The 20784-nt window shown below is 38.2% G+C and overlaps 1 protein-coding gene across 1 annotated transcript in view; it reads left to right on the top strand.

The window, feature by feature from the left end:
- Window positions 1–20784, top strand: part of stox2a (storkhead box 2a) — a 150141-nt gene that overhangs the window by 10848 nt on the left and 118509 nt on the right. The gene's annotated exons all lie outside the window — the stretch shown is intronic.

Raw genomic sequence — 20784 nt, 5'->3', positions numbered from 1 at the left:
ACACCTGAACAATAAGAAAGGCCATTGTTTCGAGCCTGTGTGTGATGTTAATATGTAAGGGCATGTGCTGCAACAGCACGGCTGCAACGAACGACTAATTTGGCAGTTGAATAATTTGTTGAATAATTATATTTGAAACGTATAATCGAGTTTTCGGATTATGAATCATTAAACTACCACATAACTATTATATAGCTATTTGTTTTTAAATTTAGCTTGAGGCTGTTTAATGAACTGTTTTAATAAACTTTCCTACAAACAGATACAAAAGCAGACATTTCAGACTGCAGAGGAGATGCACTCTGAGGGAAAGTGGCGAATGTTTGTGGCAAACTTGTCTTCTAAGCATTTAAATTTGAATGATTTTCTGTAAGCATTTCATTTCAACAGTAACCCTTCATCCAGCTGCCCTGTATGTTCGTGGAGAACTATCTCCTATAACTGTTTGAGTGATAGCGAACATTGACAGAAAACAGAAAACTGTTTGTGACTGTTTGCGAACGTTCTCCTATGTATGCCGAATTAGAACGTACTGATGGCCTTGATGTTAAGACACCAATGTAATGCTTATAATTGTAAAGTGAACAAAGTCACTGTGAATAATAGTTACTTGCTTCTTTGTTCCAACTCCATTAACGATTCTAGAGAACTTGCATTTAAAAATAGAAAATGTTACAGCTCATAATATAAAGTAGGACAGCTTTTAACATTAACTTTAGCTAACTAAGTAGCACAACATGTCTTCCCATGCCAGAAAGGCTATCTTTACAAGTAGCAAAACTGACAACCATTTTTTTAATTTAATGTGAAATGCTCCACACCTTTGAGGATTTTGTTCTTGAGGCTGCCATTGCGCTTTTGTAGACTTTCCAGTAAGCAGCAATGTGAAAACATTCCTAGTTAGCGCAAGAAGCATGCGTGATGATGTCACTAACAAATCGACTATTAAATTAGTCGCCAACTAGTTTGGTTGTCAGTTTTAGTCAATGGTATTGTTAAGACACTTTCCAGCCCCAGTTCTATTTATTTAGGGATGCAACTCATATGCTGGACTCCTAACTCTTAAACCTTTTAACTTCTGCTTTATTTATAGTTTAACTTCTGCTTTCTTTATAGAGTCATTTAGGTATGTGGGTTACTAACCTTCCCCAAATCTCATGCTACTTTGTGAGCATGCAGGTGCTGTGAAAACTCTTGTAATATTGAGGTTAGAGAATTTCTGGTATTAACACCAAATTTCTTGCTACCCCTGGGTAATAATCTCAATTTTAAAATGCTATACCATGTGTATATCATGTGTATATCATGTGTATATATATCAGTGTGTGTTTGTGTAGGGACATGAGTAGATACTTCACTGTCTCTGCCCTCCGGTGGGTGCCCAGCTCTGTTTCCTGGCTAAACAAGGGACAGAGGTTATCCCAAAGTAAGGGTGAGTGTTTTGATTGGTCAGAAGGAGAGCAAGCATGGTTAATAAGTACTCACACTAACACAGCCAGGCACATAGTGAGTACTCTATATTGAGGTTATATTTTTGAATATGATGAAAACACGACTCATTACTTTTTCAAATTACATACATCACACACATGCTGTTTGAAACCCATGTTTATTCAACAGACTGCTAATGTTAATAGCATGCATGGTTATTGGCTAGTTATGCTTATTAAAGCATATGCTTTAATAAGCATGCTTATTAAAATTAGCTTTTGAATGAACATCAGTACCATAAAAATATATATCGATACACAGCCATGCTCAGTAGTGTATGTGCTATTTCTCAGAACATTTTAGTAATGGAGGTGTGTACAGTTGCTGTATGTAACTATGAAGAGTGGGAATCTCTAGGCACTTCACAATATGATTGGATTATGATTCCGAGGGCTTCAATGTAGTTGTAAAATGATTATCAAAGTAAGCCTGCAATTTTGTTTATATTTTTAGCATGAGACATATTGGACATTAAATAATGTGGCTCCCAAGGTGGTTTGATTTTTGATGAAAGGACAAAATGGCTCTTCTTAACATTTGGGTTGTCGACTCCTGACCTAACCTAGGAGGATGCAGAGGGTGCCGGTCAGATTTCTCGCTCATCCAGTTGCTTTTTTGTTATGTGCACATCACAGAGTTTCCAGGTGCTGCACTTCTGCACTTCCAAGTCCCACCTTTTGCCTTCTATCAACATTATGTTATAAATTAAATAGTTAAATAGTAAAATTTCACATTTGTGAATCGATTCAGAATTGTTGACGTCCGCATCACGATGCATCTAAGAATACATTTTTTCCCCCACCCCTAGTAGATATAGTTGAATTTTCATGTTATGAGTAAGAACATAGGCGGCATTCTAACTCTTACATGGTCTTTCAGGTTGAGAGTATTTCACTTTTTCTCTCTTTGTAGTCTTTGTGCTATTGAGACATTATTCAAAAACTGGTTTGGAGGTTTGAGGTTTCATGTTCAGTTGCTGTCATTCCCAATCGCTTCCACTTTGTTATAATACCACTGACAGTTGACTGTGGAATATTTAGTAGTGAGGAAATTTCCCGACTGGACACATGGCATCCTATCACTTTACCATGCTGGAATTAATTGAACTCCTGAGAGCGACCCATTTTTTCATAAATGTTTGTAGAAGCATAGGTGCTTGGTTTTATACACCTGTGGCCATGGAAGTGACTGGAACACCTGAATTCAATTATTTGGATGGGTGAGTGAATACTTTTGGAAATGCATGTTGAAACTGAGGAATTTTATTTATTTATTTTGTGTTTATTTGTGTTTACAGCTGTGTTTCATCACCTATTCTTTTAACAACAGTCTGTAAGAGTTTGCGAACTGAGGAGACCAACTGCTGTAGTTTAGAAAGTGAAATGTTTTCCCATTTTTGTTTGATACAGAGTTTCAGCTGCTCAACAGTTTGGAGTCTCCTTTGTCGTATTTTCCATTTCATAACCCTCCAAATATTACCAGTGCTGACAGGTCTGGACTGCAGGCAGGCTAGTTTAACACCTGGACTCTTTTACTAGGGAGAAATGCTGTCGTAATACATGCAGAATGTGGTTTGGCATTGTCTTGCTGACATAAGCAAGGCCTTTCCTGGAAAAAAAATGTAATGTGGATGGTAGCATTTTTTGCCCTAGCATGTATATGTCGTTTAGCATTAATGGTGCCTTCACAGATGTACATGTCACCCATGCCATGTGCATTAATGCATGCCATACCATCATAAAAATATTGGCTTTTGAACTGCGCACTGAAAACAAGCTGAGTGATCATTAGCTCGGAGGACACAGCATCCATGATTTCAAAAAAGAATTTCAAATTGAAATTTTAACCACAGGACACTTTCCTGCTTCACCTCAATCTATTTTAAAGGAGCTTGGGCCCAGAGAAAGTGGTAGCGTTTCTGGATCTTGTTTATATATGGTTTCTTCTTTATGTTTTAGAGTTTTAACTTGCATTTGTGGATGCAGCAACAAACTGTTTTCACAGACAGTGGATTTCAGAAGTGTTTCTGAGCCCATGCAGTGATTTCCACTGCAGAATCATGTCCTTTTTTAATGCATTGCCACCTGAAGGACCAAAGATCATGACAAGCAAATACTGTTTTTTGGCCTTGAGATTTGCATACAGAGATTTTTTTGGTATTATATGCATAGATGATGTAAGGCAAAATGATTTGCTATTTTATGTTGAGAAACATTATTCTTGAATTGTTGCACTATTTGCCTGTGCAGTCTTTCACAGAGTTGTTAACCTTACCCATCTTAACTTACCCAGTTACTGACCTGTTACCAATTAATCACCAGGTGTTCTTAGCATTCTTAGCATTACACAATTTTATCAGCCTTTTGTTGCCATTCAAAATGGCAATATATTTTTCAATAAACAATAAAATTCCTCAGCTTTAACATTTGATATGTTATCTTTGTACTATTTTCAATTAAATATGGGGTTTAAATGATTTGCACATCATTGCATTTTGTTTTTATTTAGATTTTGCACAGCATCCCAATTTTACAATGGGGTTGTAATACATGAAAGACACTGCAAGGAAAGAACACTGTTTTGCCATTATAAACATTACAGATAAATATCAGAAGCCGGGTTGGGGACAGACGTTGGGGAGTAGGAAGGAAGGCTGTGGGGTGGGCAGGAAAAGGAACTGAACTGGCCCAAATGGAGCAATGGAGCTGCAGCATCAATAGCAGGAAAGGGAGGAGAATTCAGAGAAGAGAATAGAAGGAAACAAATTGAGGAACAGCAAATCAGCACCATGGAGAGTAGTGCTGGGTGATCTACTGTACCATGTTTGGTGTGAACCAACAATATTAAGTTTCAGTTTTGTTAGATAACTGGAATGTCTAACTGTAATGGATGTAATTGTTGGAGGCTTTAGATTGTTTTGAGAAAAAACAGTTCAAAATGCATGTAAAACTAAATAAATATTGAGGTTTTGTCTACCATCTAGTTAATTTTCAGGTTTTTTAAACATGCTTTTAGCAAAAGCAGCAACTCTCAAATTATGAGCTCATTAACCTTAACCCTTTAAGGGATGTAAAATTTGGCTATATTTACAATTTAATATATTCTGCTCCTTTAATAACTTGATTCCTCAGTGCTTTTGTTGTATTTATTTGATATGTACAGAATATATAGGAAAAATGAACTGAATGAAATGAATTCAGTAAATGAACAGTAATTGTGAATTAAAATGCAAGGTTAGTAGTCGAATTGATTAACATCCATGGTATGCGCCTTAATAGCCACTGTCTTGTTGTGCTTTTTGTTGTCATATTGCATTGCTCAACATATCAACATAACCCTTTTCTTACATGGATCATTCTACTGAATTATTTTTATGTCAGAGTTGGAAGGACTTTTAACTGAATTGGATTTTAGACTAAAATCATTTTGCTTTGTGTGACCCTATACCTTAATTATGTTTATTTTGTTAAAATGAATAATTGAACATTCACTACCAAAACAATCATAACACTACCAAAACTTTACAAAATATTGTGTCTGTGATTGTTTCAGTAGTGAAAATTTTAACTCATTTTGAATATTACTCAAAAATGCCAGCCAGTACATGGCAAACACAACTTTGAACAGTATTTAATTGCTGAAATGTGTTTTAGTGGAAACAGTTCTTAAGGTTACACAGATTCTCAGACTTGAAAACAGTGGAATCTAATTGCTCACCATATGGAAAATTTTCAAATATTTCAAAAGTGATTATTCTGTAAATTTGTTATTATTCTGTAGGCAATCTAGTAGCATGTTAAACCATATGTGTGTAAACATATAGATGAGTCACTTAATCAGACTAAAACACAAAGATAATTAGAATCACAATCACAAGGATGGGTTGCCATTTAGACTTGTGTTCCTCTCAAGGTTTCTTCCTCTTGCTCTTAGGGAGGTTTTCTTGCCATTGTAGTCATTGGCTTACTCATGGAGGCTTGGACCTGGATTTTTCTGGAAAGCTGTTTTGAAACGCCTGTTGTTAAAATCACTATAAAAACTTTTTGTGGATTAACTTTTAAATTGGCTTGAAAAACCCAGCTAATTATGTTAATATGTAAAATGGTGGAAGACTGCTGATGGTTGCTAAAGTGTTGCTTATATGTTGCTATTTGGTTGCTCTGATGCCCCATGATGTTGCTAAGGTGTTGCTAGGTGGTTCCTATGCTATTAGATACTCTAGTCTTAAATCCACTGCTTCCTTAAATCTACTGTGACCTTCAATGTACTGATACATTAAGTTTGTTTCCACCTTAAATGTGTTGATGCCTTGAATTCAGTGCCACCTTAAATTCAGTGCTACCTTAAATTCACTGCCAACTTAAATCTCATGCTACCTTAAATTTGTTGCTACTTTAATTACACTGCTGCCTTAAAACTGCTGCTCCTTCAAAGCAACTGATATTTTAAATCTAATGCCTCCTTAAATTTTGTTGCTACCTTACATGCACTGCCAACTTAAACTCGTTGCTACCTAAATTTTATTGCCACCTTAAATTAATTCCCACTGTAAATGTAGTGCTACCTTAAATCTGCTGCCACCTTAAATTTGTTGCTATCTTAAATACACCGCTACCTTAAAACCACTGCTACCTTAATGCCACTTATTCCTTGCATCCATTACCTCCTTAAATTCATTGCCTCCTTAAATGCACTGCCACCTTAAAGTCTGTGCTACCTTGAATGCAGTGCCACCTAAATACATTTTTTGTTGTTATTGCTTTGTATTAGCCTGTAAGTATGTAAGTCTTTGTGTACTGTGTATGAGTATCTATGTGATATGTGCATTGTGACATCACTTGTGGCAGTTAGACTTGAATGTGCCAAACATTCCGCCATTATTCAACATTCCTAGGGGAAAAAAAAATTTTTTTTAACGATAATTTTATGAAAACTGTATGATGGATCTGAAGAATTCCAAACCCTCTTGATCCAGGGGACTCAGTCTGTTGTCTGGAGACGTGAAGTTTATTCATTGCATGTGCAGGTCTCAGACATCCAGCTTGCTCATAAGACAGGGCTAACACAGTTATATAGCTGGACTGATGCCAAGATTAGACCCAGCTTATACAGGACAAGTAACAGGTGTCACAAACATTACAATACAGGGGTAAACACAAAAATTAGCAGCCTAAAATACAACTTCAGCACATGCGCACAGATACGGAATGTATGTAATTGGAGAAATTAAGTGGTTCCATGTTTATAAGGAACACCTATGCCAATGGAGTTTAGTCATTAAGCACCAGAGTAATTTGAGGCAAACACAGATCACAATAGCAGCTATTACTGGTGCCACAAATGGAAGTATGTAATGGAGCAGTAGCTGTAAAATCCCAGAAAACATACCTCCAAAAATTTTGCCAACCCAGTTAAAGATCTTATCGAGAGCTCCTTCTGGAGCAGGATTTGGAATGAGTCTATGAAGATCTGCTACATATTTATCAATATTTTCATAGTTATCTGGGACATAGATGCAGCAGAAGGTATTGAGAATGTGACATATCCCTCCTTTTTTCTAAGGTCAGAAGGTCTAAAAACCTTCCTATTTTCCAGGCCTACTTCTCATAAAGCACAGAGTTCATCATTTACTAAGCCAGACGGCTCTATTTGACCTCAGACATCTAACAATAATGGAAGTGTGAGCGCTTCCATTAGGTCTGCCACCTGCTGCGCATGTTTCACTGGAGTTCCATTTGTTGGCAGAAAATGTGTTTGCTTCCATAAGGAGCCAAAATCGTGGCATATGCCATGAGTTTGAGTTAAACAGCTAGACACAAATCCTAGTGATTCTGAAACATACAAAGTGAATGGTAGTGCCATGTTCACTAGGCCTAGTGCTGGGGCCTTGCATGGAGCAGTTTTAAGAGAATGGAACGCATTCAACTGATCATTTAGCTAAAACTCAGGCTTCAGATTTTCTGTTTTAGTTAGATCATAAAGTGGTTGAGCAGTTTGTGAATAATCTTCAATCCAAGTAATTGCACAGTTCCAGAAAAGAGCATAGCTGTGCTAGAGTGACAGGTGGTGAGATGGTATGTACCGCTGCACACTGGTCAGGCAAAATTGACCTCTGAACCTGTCAAACCAGCTGTCCCAAATACTCAACAGAGGATTGGTTAAGCTTTTTCTTATAATGCTTTGTGTTCTAACAATTGTAGGTATTCTAACAAGGAAAACCCAGTCAAGTTGACATGTTCAACCTTAAGTTAGCCACAATCTCCTAGAGATTTGGTCCTTGCCTCATGAGCTGATTGATGACACCTAATGCCACCATGACAACACAGGACAACCATAAAACTTGCACAGACCCCAATACAGGGTAGAGGTCAGCGCTACCTTGGCCTTTTAAACACAGCTTCAGTTGCTGAACTTTCCAGGGAGTTAGTCCCAGTCACTGTATCAGACAAGGTCGTTCTAGACTTATTTTAAAGCATTAACTATTCCTTAAATTTATACATCCACAGGCCTATTTTGCCTGGGAGGCAGCATGCATTAAGACATGCTCTGTGAGTTTGCTCTCTACTTGTTTGCCAGAATTACATATTTAGCTTCTCATCTAGAGACCACATTTTATCTGAATGAACAGGCACTTTCTTTTGATAGTATTTGGCCAAACTAGACAAGTCTATATGTTTATATAACTGTTCATCTGCTCTGACAATGAAAACATTATCAGACCAAACAGGTGCCACCCTACCACCCCTCTGTGAGGTAGCTTCCTCTCCTGCCATGGGTTTACGGTAACACTACCACGGTCTTCTCCTCTGTTGCGTCAATGAGAAGAAAACCTACTGATATCAGGGCACTCACCTACAGCTTAGAGATGAGATGTCCAATCCGGGTCATGGCACCACCGAAGAATTCCAAACCCTCTTGATCCAGGGGACTCTGTAGTCTGGACAAGTAAAATGTATTCATTGCGTGCGCAGTTCTCAGAAATCCAGCTAGCCTGTAAGACATTGGGCTAACACAGTTATATAGCTGGACTGATGCCAAGATTAGACCCATCTTATACAGCACAAGAAACAGGTGTGACAAACACGACCATATAGTGGTAAACACAAAAATAGGCAGCCTAAAATACAACTTCGGCCCATCTGCACAGATACAGAATGTATAGCACAGATACAATACACTTCACAACAATAAATTCCTTCAGATTGCTTAAAAAAAGCATAAGCAACCTAATTGCGTATAGGTCCTACTTTCCTGCAAGGTTTTGTGGTTCTACCTCAAAAACTATGGGGCAATAAACATTTTATTTTTTGAGCGTATAATAATATTAATAGTAGTAGTAATAATAATAATAATAAGAAGAAGAAGAAGAACAGTAGCTTGGCTTGAAAAAGGAAAATAATCTTTAACTTGACTGGAAGGTAATTCCAAAGCTTGGGGGTTTTGTATGAAAAGGCTATACCTTTTGTAACTATTAATTTTAGGTACTATTTGTGAGCCAGCACTTTGTGATCTAAATAGGTTCATTATAAGAGATCAGTTCACTCTGAGGGACAAGGCCATTTAGAGCTCTTTATGTCAGTAGAAGAATTTTGTACTCAATGTGGAACTGGCAAACAGTGTAAGGTTGATAAAACTGGGGAGATATGGTCAAACTTCCAGGACTAAGTGAAGTTTGTTAAGGCTTTTATTGGAACTTACAGACAATGGGGCAGCCTTGGTCTAATGAGCTAACTTTTCCACATCCTGTAGAGACAATGCATATCTTAATTTGACAACATTCCAAAGATGAAAGATAACTATTCTAGTCATTTTAGTTTGTATATGCATCGAAGAACCAATCAGAGTTAATTGTGACACCTAGGCTTTGTTCAGAGGTACCTGATGTACCTAAAATTCTGTCATAAATATAGCAGTGCAAATGTAATAAAAATGTATTTAATACTAATTGTTCCTTCAAGAATTACATGAAGTAACACTAAGCAGTAACACTACTGCTAAGTAGTAACATTGAGGAGCAGTGTGCATTAAGTAAAAATTAAGTAAAAAAAAATTAAATGTCTGCATCCTGTTCTTGGACCTTTAGCCTGAGGTAGTAAAGTTTACGAGGTGCCTCATCAAGGTAAGGCAACTTACATGCCAGCACCAGCCAGTGGGTGTGCTAAATAGAGGTCAGTTATAAATCATATTTGTGTTGCAGAAAAGAGAAAGAAGTATTCCTCGTCCTTCCCACCATGTTGGAATGTATGATGCATGTTTGGCTCATGATGTGGCTCAAAGAATAGGAGGCTTTCTGTGACTGGCCATATATCTACAGCTTGCACACACACAAAGGCACCCACTTCTTCTCATAGTTACTGAAGCAGCAGCAGGTTGGGTTACAGGGGGTCCATTGTTCTGAGCTTTTTGAACAAGTACAAATTGGACACATTCTGCCACAAGTTCTACCATTTGCTGGCTACAGTTTTACAGCTAAAGTAGTGCATCACCATAAGTCACAAGCACGATAAATACTCCCACACAAAACTCCTCTCAGGTGAGTTCTTTTATCTGCCAAGACGATTCCGTTTAGTGGAGAGAAGAGCGCAGCCAAACATCAGCATTGTCCCCATTGGTCCATTGCACACTTATACAGTGGTCTGGTTGGGTGAAAGGGGAGAGAGAGAGAGAGAGAGAGAGAGAGAGAGGGAGAGAGAGAGAGAGAGAGAGAATAAGAAAAAGAAAAACAAAACGTGCATCACAGGCATGTTACTGTGATGTTTTAAGTGTAACTGTCATTAAATGCCAATATATGTCAATATATTTAAGTATATGTACAGACTAAATATATGAAATAGTGTATGTACAATATCTGCATCTCTACATTAATCTTTATTTCTTTTTTTTCCCAGGCTTGTATCACTGCATATTTTAAACCCTTATGAGCAGCTAGTTAGTAGTCTGTGGTTTGTTTGATTAGTCACAACCTTAGTAAGTCGATCATTAATTAATGAATTAATAGATACACTGTGCATACATATTGCAGTCGCAGTTAGATGCATTTTGCAATGTATTCTACAAAGGTTAGAGACCAGTCTATCATTTGTAGCAAACACAGTTTAACTGTTTTGCAAGATCACATTTGCATCTAAAATGGAAAAAGGAAGTATTTGAGATACAATCCATCTGCATAAGTGTAACCCGTGTCACTGTCATTCAAAACATTATAACACCAAGAGCATGCTGTTCTACTGTCCCCTTAAACAAACACAAGATGTTTAATGTTCTAACAGCACATGCACAGGGTTGTACTGTTTAAATACAAACTTTAGAATGTTGGTAAAAAAAAGTAAATTGGTGTTGTTTTCTTTTAAATTGTAGCTTCTTCATTAGCAGAGCAGATAGCAGAGCAAGCCTCCAAATAATTTTGATCTTTTTGACCTAGAAAATAAAAAAGACACAGATTCTTAAACACAACTATCCACACATGTACATACACATACTTTGACTGCCGACAGAACACTTTGTTGTCACTTCGTACATGATACACAGACAGATCCTGGTGAGTAGGTTAGTTAGCATAGGATTTGATACAGACATTGATATTAGACATTATTTGCAACAGTGCTTCAAATTAAAAAGAGTCAGGATAATTTTTTTTCTTCTAATGTAAGACCCTGTGAGGGTCCTGACCTTTGAAGGGGGTTTACAAAGTATGCAGAGAAACAGATGGACCATAAAATGGACAAAATGTAGACAAGAGTATGTTACTGTGTTGTGTCTTGTGCATTTTCAATGCCCTGTTCAACTGTACATCATGTAATTCACAGGCCAATGAAATGGGGTGATTTCTCCCAGCATTTCTCAAGGTTTTTTTTTCTGAGGCTGGTACTCTGTACCAGCAGGCAACATGATCCCTGATGATGGTTGCCAGTCCCACTCCTGTATGGTGGAGACTTCAGCTCCTAAGTTAAATGCAGACTGGTAATCTAATTTCAGTTTGCTTTCTTCTGCTTAGCTGGATTATATTTAAGCAATTTTTAAATAATTTGAATTATCATTGAAATACACTCAAATGTTTAAAATTTATAAATCCTGAAGCTTTCAATTTATGTACTAATCTACTATTAATCTTTAGCTCTGTCATGGAACTTACCTTTATTTTTCAGGTTGTGTCACCTTTTCCTGTAGCCCCAATTCCAAAGGATAGTCCAAACAAACAAAATCAAGCTAGGGCTTTTAGCTTTTAACCAACATTTAAATAATAGAATGTAATGATCGCCTAAATCAGCTTATCAGGGGGTAAGCAGTAATATTAAGCTTAGTCTGTACTGAATTAGCCTGAGTGCAGGTAAGTTTGTAGAGCTTTTCAAATAAAGCTATGAAGAGAACAGAAAGATATATCGTGTTTCAGTGAGTATCAGATGAAGAAAAGATAACTGCAGGGAAAGCTGCTTATTTTGTTCCGACCTCTTTTCATCTGCCCTCAGTCTGCACATAGAAACATGCTACCATACTGACCAAAACGTGTTTAAGGAGGCTCCCAGTCTGATTTCATGAATTGAGTGCGCAGTAGCATTAATTTACATGTAGCGCTATTCATATTTCAACTCTATTTCAAGGATCCAGCAATATTCAAGAGAAGAATGTTCATAGAACAAAATGTATTGGGTTCTGAACATTTTTATCTACCACAGGGTGCGACAGAGGCTTTTTTTCCCAAAAAAACGTATTTATTCTGGCCATAGAGAAACCAAGCTTAGACCCGAAGTGCGTAATGTGGGCATAAGAGCCCACTACAAAATAATAACACGAATACAATAGTCTATACAAGCCTTTTATGAAGGCTTCAACCCCTGATCTGGTCCCTGAAAGAGCAGAAATAACTTGAGTATGCAAACACAGTGGTTGGTATAGTGTAGTGGGTAACACTCCTACCTTGTACACTGGGGTTCAATCCCTGCCTGGTTTAGCACCCTACACTTTACCATTAAGTGTCCTTGGGCAAGACTCTTAACTCTACCTTTGACTTCCTGTGTAAAATGATTAAACTGTAAGTCACTCTGGATAAGAGTGTCTGCCAAAATGCCATAAAAAACATGGAGAACTAAATAGCTAGCTAACTGTCTAGCTAGAAAGTTACAGAGCAGCACCATATAACCCTCATTATTCTACCTAATTTTCAAAACACACACAAATGGATTAACAATTAGATCATGCTACCTTGTTATTAGTTAATGTTTGACAAAACATTTGCTAGTTAAGGTACTTGGTTATTCGCAAACAAGTTTGTTAGCCAGCTGGATATTCAAAACAATAGCTAGAGGCTTCAAAATCTGTTAATGGATTAGTGTTCCGAAAACTGTAAAATGGCTACTGATGGACCTAAACTATTTGTGCTCCTCTGTGATGAGAAAACAAATAAAACTCCACAGAAAATCAGAATAACTTATATTTGAAGGCTTTGCTGCTTGCTGGGCTGCTTGTCACACCACTTCCGTCCATCATCTTCAAACAAAAGTTGTGCCACGTTGCATCGCTGGACTGCCTTAGAGGCTGAGGAAACATATGATGTTCTCTCGATGTTCTGCCAAAATACTTTAATTGCCAGCATATTTGAGGTATCTAAGAATTGAGCCTTTTTGTCAGAAGAGCGCATATTGTGACGTAAAGTGCTCTTTTGGTAGGGAACTCACTAGGTTTTGAGAGACACCCGTGGTATGTATGGCATTCCACTTGAACCTGTAGAAACAGATGTCTCTGAATCCAAAAAGAAAACTGATGAAACTCATCATCTCATGAAAGAACTACCTGTCAGACTGTCAGTGTGACAACTTCAGAAGTAACATCTACTTTTATTAGAACATGGCTCTACTTCAAATGTGATGAGGATGGCCATATTGCTTCTAATTGCTCTAACAGTCCTAAAACTACTCTTGTCAGTGAGAAAAATTCAGAGCTGAAAAAGAAGCATGCAAAACAAAGAGCTAAGTATAGAGTCCTTCACATGTCTTTAAGCAACTAGCAGCTTCTGCTGAGGGATGCTCAGGAGCTGAAGACACTGATCAAACAAGTCCCCAAGTCATGGCTCACAACTTTACAGCCCAATATAGAGAGAAACAGTCAATCAAACTTGCACAGTTCCAAGAAAAAACAGCTCTTTCTTCATGGATTTGGTGGTCCATGCTGCAGTGATTATTATTTATATAAGTGCTGATTGAGTGATACTTGTATATTTGTGTGCAGACTGTTTATTTTTATAATTTGTGAACTACTATTTAAGCTGACCTGCTCTAGCTCCCTTACTAGGCCACATCATTATGTCTGCATCATCCATTCCTCATAACAATGCACCTACTGCTTTCTGTTATCTACTGTCTCTAGGACCAGGTGATAGAGACTTTATGCACTCAGGGAAAGTTTTGATAAATATTAGTGTAATTTCAGTCATTTGTTTGGGCCCAGTAGATTTTATTAGTTTTGTTCATGGCATAGAAAACAACACACACACATCATATTATTAATAATTGTTTTCTTTTGTCATCTTTGGGGTGAAAATATTTTTATTGTTAGCAAGGTTGAACTAAATCAACCTTTCTCCTTAAATAACCAAGACTAGAGATAATAGATTCACCTGGTGTCCTGTGTTCGTTAAGAGTATGTTGGTACATTAAAGGGAGGTCAAAAGAAGTTTTAAAACAGTTTAAAAAGGTAATAAAACAAAACACACACTCAAAACAAGTTATTCAAATATAGAGAAAATGGGTGTCCTGACAACCATGCAAAACAATCAGATAAACAGTACTTAAAGCTTTCACTTTTGGGAAAGACTAAAAAATTAAGCTCCAATCTTACTCCAAAAATGAAAAAATCCACAGGTATTTCTGCCCATCCTGCCCATGCATGGTAGTGTAGCTATGGAAAAATGGTATGGAAAAATGTCCCTGCAGATTTCACAGAAAAACTGAAAGCAAATATCCTGAAAAGAATGGTAGCTGTAATGAAGGGGAAAGTGACATTTGAAATACTGAAAAAAGTAGCATATGAGTTTCAAGTTCAAGTTTCAAGTTTATTTGTCATTTGCACAACATATCAGGACATGTATGCATTGAAATGCCTGTGGTGAGGCTCAGATAATCAGTAATAATAAATAAAAGTAAATAGGGTTATTAAATATACTAAATATATTAAATATACACAAAATCTAGAGACAATATACATTTTAAAGTGGCTTAAGTGACTCGGTATTATTGTTATTTAAAGTGACTTAGTTTTAAGGTTAGAAAATGGATGGATAGTTTTAAGGTGTTATTGTCCATAGCAATGATGATATGTTACAATAATGCTGACAAAATAACTGCGTGAAAATGCGTGAAGCCTGACAGCCTGTGGGTAGAATCTTTTCATTAACAGATTAAATAAGTGAAGAGGTGGTCTCTGTTACAGTACTGTATGCATATATGGCTCTAGCTCAATCAAGCTGACCTGCAGATGCTGCTGTTGTCTTTGGCTTCAGCACAGTTTGCAATATCAACCACATAATTTTCTCACGCCGTCACAGACACTGAACTGCTGGAATTTGTAGAAGTTCCTCTGCCTGTAAGTCAGTACAGATATTTACTTGTTACTTGATATGACATTACACACACTGCTAATGGATGTACTTTGTAATTTGGCTGTGTAAGTCTCCTTGTAGGCTCTGCCTACAAACATTCACTCTTGAAAAAGATGATTCTTCAAGGGCTTTTTTAGTAAAGACAGTGGTTCTGTATAAAGCTAAAAACACTCAAAGAACCATTTGCATGCTTAAAGTGTTCTTTGCATGGTGAAATCTTTCTCCAGATTTACTCCAGTCTCATGTCTCATGTCAGTATCGAAACACATCGAGTTTAATGCTTCGGTGCAGCCATGTTTTAGCCTCACCCCTTCCCCTGCATTTTAGAGCAGGAAGTGAAACCGCATCCCAGTCCCTCATGGCCACATGGTGAGCAGTTAGATCCAATTGTTTTGAAGTAAATGTGTCCCAAAGTCTAAAAATTGGTGCGTAACTTTAAGAACTGTCACAATTTCTGCACTTAAGTATACTTTTTTGTGTTTTGATTAAAAATATTATAATTTTATGGATTTACAACAAGGCTGAAATATAATAATGATTAGCACAGTATTTTCTAGTTAATCCTGATCATCGATTATATCATGCCCTCCCAACAATGCACACAGTCCACTACAGCTTTGACCTACTTTGTTTTGTTTTTACTTTGCATGCTTTTTTGAACTTTATCTCCTTTAATTAAGTTTTTAATAAAACTCACATTTTACATTTTAAATGATATACACAGTAACCCAAGATCTTTTGAGAACTACTTTGTTCTTTTAATACTATTATTGCAAATGCGCGTTCTGATGTAGATTCATGGTGACCTCTAATATTGCTCATAGTGCTGCAGCAGAAGCTTCAGACTAGAGACTTGTTTTTTTCACTGCAGCAAGTAACACCTGAAACAAGATGAAGTTCCAAAGCATGACATTTATTTTCAGTTCCATGCTCTCCAGCTACGCTTAACATTAAGTAAAATAAGTAACATAACATAAGGGTAGGAGCTGTATGGTAGGTTAAGCTAGCATTATAGTGCATAGCAAAGAGAAATAAGTCAGCTTCTCACCAAATCTCTCTCACTCACACACACGCATACAGGGTATACAGACACACACTCACACTAGTAAACAGACAAAAGCTGATTATTGTGGCATTTGCCCACACAATTCTTAAAGGAACTTGAACCCCAATTTAAATTAGATCACAGTTCTTTGTCAGTTCTTTTCTGAAAATGGTGATTGTTGCCTTTTACAAATTTCCATCAGGTTACTTGTCAGTCATCAACTATATGCAATTACAGTGCCCTTCACCCAGACCTATGTACGGCTGTTCAAAGCTGTGACTGCTATTCATGTACTGGCTAATGGTTTTGAGTTATGCTCAAAATTAGCCAAAATTGTCACAACCAAACTACCTTTTTGTAAAGTTTTGGTAGTGTTATGATTGTTTCGGCGACAATCATTTGAGTGTTCAATCAGTTATTTTAAAAATTAAACATAGTTAAGGTAGAGAATTACTCAAAGCAAAAGTATTTTAGTCTAAAGTCCAAGTCATTTAAAAGTCCAAAATGGGTTTTGAACATTATACCGAACTAATTCAGTATAATGATCCTTATACTTACAGAATGTTGCACAAAAACCCTTAGGGTATTGGATATTAATTATGGATTTCCTGAAGGGAAATTGTCATGCACACTTGCATTTTCCCTCAGCAATTGACCTTCCCTTTAATAATCCTGGACGCATTGCCTACAGTTTCTTAATTGTTATTTCCTCTAGGATAGTTTAAGGTTAGGTACCTGCTCCCTTATAGTTAATTAGGCAATGTAAAAAGCACAGTGGTGCATGAAAATTTTTGAACCCTTTAGAATTTTCTAGATTTCTGCATAACGTAAATAAAGAGAACCAATGTAAACAAATGAGACAAAAATATTAGACTTGGTCATTTATTTATTGAGAGAAATGATCCGATATTACTTAACTGTGAGTGGCAAAGGTATGTGAATCTTTAGGCATAGCAGATCATTTGAAGGTGGAATTAGTCAATTGTTTTCCAGTTGGAGGGTCTTGAAGGTCCCAGACTGACTGAATGTATTGCTCAATTGCTGCAAGAGCTTCTCTGATTAGAGAGGAGGCCTCTATTGGACTGAGCGCAGATACTTGCGAGCAAAAAACCTGATGAACACCGGAGGCCTTTTGAAATCCGTGCACCACTGTCAGACCCACAAATGTATTCTGCGCTGAGCAAGAGAATCTTCATCTCTCATGTACCAGGTGAAAAGACTCCATTTTTCCAGACTACACCAGCTCCATCGCCAAGAGACACACAGAATACAACAACATCAAGCAATAGTTTCGAGCCTATCCAGACATCAAATTTGGACTTCCCAGCAGAAATCAGAGTTCCTATGTGGATTCTAGGGTGGTGTATGGAATTTGCCTACTGCCAGCTAAAGACCTGCAGACCAGAGCTAAATGGATGATGCCTCAATCAAGCTGATAATATATTGACTCTCTCTCTGACTGCTGGGACGCAGTTTGTACAGGTTTGCCAGTAACTGTTTTTGCCTCAAAGCATGTTAATCTGCTAACTTATTGAACATTGAAGTAAACCATATACTGTACCAAGTTCTAACTTTACTTTCAATCTGACTTCTTCTTCTTTTTTCGGCTGCTCCCTTTAGGGGTCGCCACAGCGGATCATTTGCCTCCATCTTGCCCTATCCACTGCCTCTTCTATTTTACACCAACCATCTCCATGTCCACCTTCAGTACATCCATAAACCATCTAACATTCTTTGACCAATATATCCACTATTCCTCCTCAACACATGTCCAAACCATCTCAACCTGGCTTTATCTCCAACTTCACTGTCCCTCTGATCTGCTCAATTTTAATCTTGTCCATCCTTGTTACTCCCAACGAAAATCTCAGCATCTTCATCTCCGCCACCTCCAGCTCAGCCTCTTGTCTTTTAGACAGAGCCACAGTCTCCAAACCAGACATCATAGCAGGACGCACTACTGTCTTATAAACCTTCCCTTTCACTCTTGCTATCCTTCTGTCACACATCAGCCCTGACACCCGTCTCCACCCACTCCATCCTGCCTGCACCCTCTTCTTCACCCTCTTCTTCACCTCCTCTCCAGTGCAAACCTCCACCTCTCCAGATTCTCTTCCACCTGCTCTCTACTCTCACCACAAATTACAATGTCATCTGCAAACATCATGGTCCATGGAGCCTCCTGCCTGACCTCATCTGTCAACCTTTCCATCACCATTGCAAACAAGAAGGGTCTCAAAGCTGATCCCTGATGTAACCCTACCTTCACCTTGAAACCATTTGTCACTCCAACTGCACACATCACCACTGTCTCACTATCCTCATACATGTCCTGCACCACCCTAACATACTTTTCAGCTACACCTGACTTCCTCATACAGAACCACAGTTCCTCTCTTGGCACCCTATCATATGCCTTCTCTAGATCCACAAAGACACAATGTAGCTCCTTCTGACCTTCTTTGTACTTCTCTACAAACACTCTCAATGCAAAAAATGCATCTGTGGTACTCTTTCTGGGCATGAAACCAAACTGCTGCTCACTGATCTGAACCTCTTGCCTTAGCCTTGCTTCAACAACTCTTTCCCATACCTTCATGGTGTGGCTCATCAACTTCATACCTCTGTAGTTACTGCAGCTCTGCACATCACCCTTGTTCTTAAAAATGGGGACCAGTACACTGCTTCTCCATTCATCAGGCATCCTCTCACTCTCCAGGATTTTGTTAAACAACCTGGTTAAAAAGTCCACTGCCTTCTCTCCTAAACATCTCCATACCTCCACAGGTATGTCATCTGGACCAACTGCTTTTCCATTCTTCATCCTTTTTAAAGCTGCCCTCACTTCCACCTTACTAATTCTCTGCACTTCCTGATCCACTATCTCTCCCCCCATTGTCCTCCTCTCTCTCTCGTTTTCTTCATTCATTAGTTCTTCAAAGTACTCCTTCCATCTACTCAACACGCTTTGTTCAATCACTAGTACATTTTCCTCTCTGTCTTTTATCAGCCTAACCTGCTGTACATCCTTTCCAGCTCTATCTCTCTGTTTAACCAAACGATACAAGTCCGTTACTCTCTTTACTGTCCAGCCTCTCATACAGCTCATCATAGGCCTGAGCCTTTGCCTTTGCCACCATTCTTTTCGCTATGCGACTAGCCTCACAGTACTCCTGCCTACTTCCTTCATCTCTCTGGTTATCCCACGTTTTCTTAGCTGCTTTCTTCTTCTGAATACTCTCCTGGACTTCCTCATTCCTCCACCAACTTTCCTTGTCTTCTTTCCTCTGACCAGACGAAACACCCAACACATTTTTGCCTGTTTCTCTCACCACCTTAGCTGTAGTTTCCCAGTCCTCAGGTAGCTCCTCACTGCCCCCAAGGGCCTGTTTCAATGTTTCCCTGAACTGCCTGCAACCATCCTCCTCCTTCAGCTTCCACCATCTAATCTTTGACTCTGTCTTCACTCTCTTCCTCTTCTCTGTTTCTAATCTCATTCTACAGACAACCACCCTATGCTGCCTTGCTACACTTTCCCCTGGCACCACTTTACAATCTCCAATCTCCTTTAGGTGGCATCTCCTGCTAAGGATATAATCCACCTGTGTGCACCTCAATCCACTCTTGTATGTCACCCTGTGTTCTTCCCTCTTCTGAAAATACGTGTTCACCACAGCCATTTCCATTCTCTTTGCAAAATCTACAACCATCTGACCTTCCGCATTTCTGTCTTTCACACCATACATACCCAGCACCTCTTCATCCCCTCTGTTCCCTTCACCAACATGTCCATTGAAGTCTGCACCAATCACTAATCTCTCCTCTCTAGGGACACCATCTACCACTTCATCCATCTTACTCCAAAATTCCTCTTTCTCCTCTAACTGACAACCAACCTGTGGTGCATATGAACTGACCACATTCAAAATTACACCATCAACCTCCAACTTCAGGCACTTGATCCTGTCTGACACTCTCTTTACATACAGAACACTTTTTACAAGCTGTTCCTTTAGGATTATGCCTACTCCATTTCTCTTCCTCTCTACACCATGATAGAACAGTTTGAATCCACCACCAATGTTCCTGGTCTTGCTTCCTTTCCATCTGGTCTCCTGGACACACAGAATATCTACCTTGCTTCTCTCCATCATGCCTGCAAGCTCTCTGCCTTTACCAGTCATTGTCCCTATGTTCAGTGTCTTCTCTCTCGCTGCAGAAAAACATGTTACTGATTGTTTACAATTGAATCTATGTTGATTTAACAGAGTAAATATTGTATATCATGCTTAATTGAATAATTCAACCATCATTAATGTGTGGTACAGTGGATATAACACTGCTGCACAGAAATACAGATAATGATGAGGGTGTTTGTTGCACGTATCTTGTTTGGGAAGATACTTCTGTAAAGGGGTTGGATAATGGATCGGATGTTCTGTTCTGTAGGATCTGGAAAACCAGATACCAGTGTTGCATATATCACTGTTTTTTGTTGGTAATCACCAAGCTTCTCTTTTAGCCATAAGAAATACTATTAGAACAATTAGGTCAGCATGGTCTATAAACTCTATGATAATGATAGTAGTCTATGTCTGGAACTAATGTGAAAAAGTAGTGGTCTTAGATACATTAGTTGGAATGTTAGGGAACTTAA

Source organism: Pygocentrus nattereri, chromosome 5 (assembly GCF_015220715.1).
Source record: "Pygocentrus nattereri isolate fPygNat1 chromosome 5, fPygNat1.pri, whole genome shotgun sequence".
NCBI classification, from domain to species: Eukaryota; Metazoa; Chordata; class Actinopteri; order Characiformes; family Serrasalmidae; genus Pygocentrus; species Pygocentrus nattereri.
Note: the sequence above shows the minus strand (reverse complement) of the source record. Positions and strands in the feature narration are given on the sequence as shown.